Genomic DNA, 3,052 nt, shown 5'->3' with positions numbered 1-3,052 from the left:
GTCAGGGGCTTGTGGTCTGTGTTGGAACCCCGAAGTCCTGATCCATTCTAGCCACTTGCTGAGGGTCACTGAAGAGGCACTTTCCCACTAGCCCATGGCTCCTTAAGAGGGTTAGGGAGGAGGTGGGTTGTGGGCAGTGTAGCCTGGAAGACATGCTGGTGAGTTTGGGCTATAGACAAACATCAGAACAGCTTCAGACCAAGTCGAAGGCCTGGGAGGCCCTTGGAGACTTCCTGGTTTAAGCCCACCTTCAACGGTGGAAGAGCTGGACTCTAATGCCCACAGTCAGTGTCAGCAGCAAATACCTAACAAAATAAAACTGCACTTGCTCAAGGAGTCTTGAGGGTACACATGAGTGAGGTTCCCACACAGCCCTTTCTTCCCATCCAGCTCCCAGCCCATGGGGATGGAGCTACCCATGTTCAGGGTGGTCCTCCGCACTCAGTTTCACTGGCGCATATGCCAGTCGTCCTGGACACCCTCATAGACACACCCAGAAGTGTGTCTTACTACGTTTTAAGTGACTCAGCCTAGTGTGTGTGGTCGAGAGCACCTATCCCACCTACCCTCCTCCCTGCAGGAGCCAAGAGTTCATTCACTTTGTAATTGACATTTAAATCACTGAAAGTGCTCCAAAAGCTGATGGGATGTCATCAGATATCAAGGAGACACAGAAGGTGTTCTGAGAAGGCAGCCTTGGCAGAACCAGTGAGTTGACGCTTTCGAAACACACCTTAGTCTTCAACCATGGAAGCTAGCCCCCTGGGCATTAGACACAGACTGGAAAGGCAGTGACTCCGACAAACACCCAGGGCCCTCACATGCGAGGAACCCTCTTCATGCCTACCTCCTAGCAGTGTTGTGAGGGTCCTGATGCTGGATGTGGACCTCACACAATATAGCCATGGGAAGGTCTAAAGGCCATGGAGGTTTTAAGGCGCAGACAGAGTGTGACAAGGCGTGGGTGAGAGGGTTTCAAGAGAAGTGGGAGGGTGAAGGAGGGAACGAAAACCACATTCAGAGCCACAGAAAGTGATAGAGAAACTGAGCAAGTTCCCGTTTTGGATTCACATGGAAACCACTGCCGTGTGAGTCTAAGGTCTGAAAATACCCATCTCCCCACGCTCCTTGACCCTTTCAGACACCATCTCAGCCATCACAGGGAAGCTCATTACCGAAGCCTTGGTTTGCACTGGACATGGTTGGGAATGGCCGCCAGAAACTTTCCAGGCCTGGCCTATTTGCTCACTTCGTAGCTGAGGACAGAGTGGGAAGGAGAGGTTCAGGGCAGGGTGGCTGCAGGAGCACCTACACCAGCTCTGCCTGGCTGCAGAGCCTCAGCTTCCTGGTTGTTAGGATTACAGGGGTGTGTCACAATGCCTCATATGGAAATATGAAGCCGCTCTCCAGTTCTGTGAGGGGAGAAGCCACTGTGTAGAGAGAGGTACCTAAGAATCCTCACAGCAACTAAACACGATCGTGGTCCCGGCACAACCTCTAACCTTTAGGCTGTCCATCACTGACTGGGCTTGGCCTCCTGTGGAACACAAAATGGAGCCTTCTGTTCCTTTTGTTGGTAAGTCACCTTTTCCTCCTCCCTCCCTCCCTCCCTCCCTCCTTCCCTCCTTCTCTCCCTCCCTCTTTCTTCTTTCTTTTCTAAAGAACATCAACAACCCACAAAAAGGAAAATGGGAGGAGGCAAAGGCAGGAAGGAGAATAAGACCTTCACCAATGCCTTTCTTCCTCCGTTCAGTGCTGTCTCAGTTAAGGTTCCTATAGCTGTGATGAAACACTGGCCAAAAGCAGCTTGGGGAAGAGATGATTTATTTGGTTTACATACCCTGAATCATAGCTCACTGAGGGAAGCCAAGGCAGGAACTTAAACCAAGGTGGAGGGAGGCAGGGGCTGATGCAGACACCAAGGAGGAGGCTGCTTACATACAGGCTTGTTCCTGCTTTTTTCTAGAACTTGGGACCACCAGCCCAGGCTAAGAACTTTCTCCAATCTGAGAGCACCCTCTGTGGCCACCCAGGCTAGGGGGCCAGAAGCACGTTCTGGCTGCCGTGTCTGGGGAAAATGGGGCTAGTCACCCCATTGCTTTGGAAGCTAGGGCAAGTCTTCCCTCCGTTCTTCCCCACGCTGCACGCCTGAGACATTTCTGTTTTTTTAAAGGTGATGTCGAGCAGAAAGAGTTTTCCTAGTCCCTGGCAGCTGTGGCATGGAATGCATCCCTCCCTGGCATTAGCTATGGCTATCACTTAGGGGAGAATGAAACACTGTCTGATGTCTGATTGTCTCCAGGCACCGAAGGTCTGTATACTAGAAGATTCAGGCTCCGAGCAGGCTTAGCCAACTTAGAAGACTCTGCTTGACAATTAACTCTTTTATCTTCAAGAGTTTCATAAATACAAAGAGCCAAGTTTGGAGACCAGGACACTGTTTAAGTTTCTGCGGTTGTGCATCCTCTACGTGGTAGCCATTGGCCTCAAGGCTTACTGCCTACCCAGTAGCATCCTCATCTCAGCTGTGCCAAATTCCGAGGAAGTTTTGAAATGTCACAGTCGAGATTAGAAACACAGAAAAGTGCAGACACCTGAGTCCGGTGAAGTGTCTTTACATTCATGACATTATAGACAAGACTTCACGAATTCTTCCTGTTTTTATTCTATTTATTTATTTAGTAATTTATTTATTTATTTATTTTGTGTGTGTGTGTATGTGTATACATGTACCACTGTGTGTGTTAGAGGTCATAGGATAATCTGTGGTCATTGGTTCTTTCTCTTGTGTGGGGGTCTTGGGATTTGAACTTTGGTTGTCAGACTTGGCAGAAAGCAAAGTCGTCTTGCCAGCCTTTAGCCAGAGATCTTTATGTTTATCAGGAGAACGGGCTGGGCACCTTAAAGCATGGCAAGAAGTTTGCCTTAGACAGCGCAAGACATCAGAGCTGGCGGGAAGGAAGCCAGGTGGGAGAGCTGGCCCAGCCCGAGCTGGCCGTCACAGTGTCAGAACTGGAGCTGAAGCCTCCGTTTGTGTGACTGCAGAGTATTC

At 50.0% G+C, this 3,052-nt stretch overlaps 1 long non-coding RNA gene across 1 annotated transcript; it reads left to right on the top strand.

Annotated features, from left to right (window-relative positions):
• The first annotated feature begins 1,154 nt into the window (after positions 1-1,154).
• LOC121140656 lies at positions 1,155-2,649 on the top strand. The gene is made up of 2 exons (XR_005877580.1): positions 1,155-1,576; positions 2,174-2,649. It is a non-coding gene; the product is annotated as an uncharacterized LOC121140656 (long non-coding RNA).
• Positions 2,650-3,052: the final 403 nt, after the last annotated feature.

The sequence above is a fragment of the Mesocricetus auratus genome, unplaced genomic scaffold, assembly GCF_017639785.1.
Source record: "Mesocricetus auratus isolate SY011 unplaced genomic scaffold, BCM_Maur_2.0 Super-Scaffold_100006, whole genome shotgun sequence".
Classification (NCBI taxonomy): domain Eukaryota; kingdom Metazoa; phylum Chordata; class Mammalia; order Rodentia; family Cricetidae; genus Mesocricetus; species Mesocricetus auratus.
This window is presented reverse-complemented; position numbering and strand designations above follow the sequence as displayed.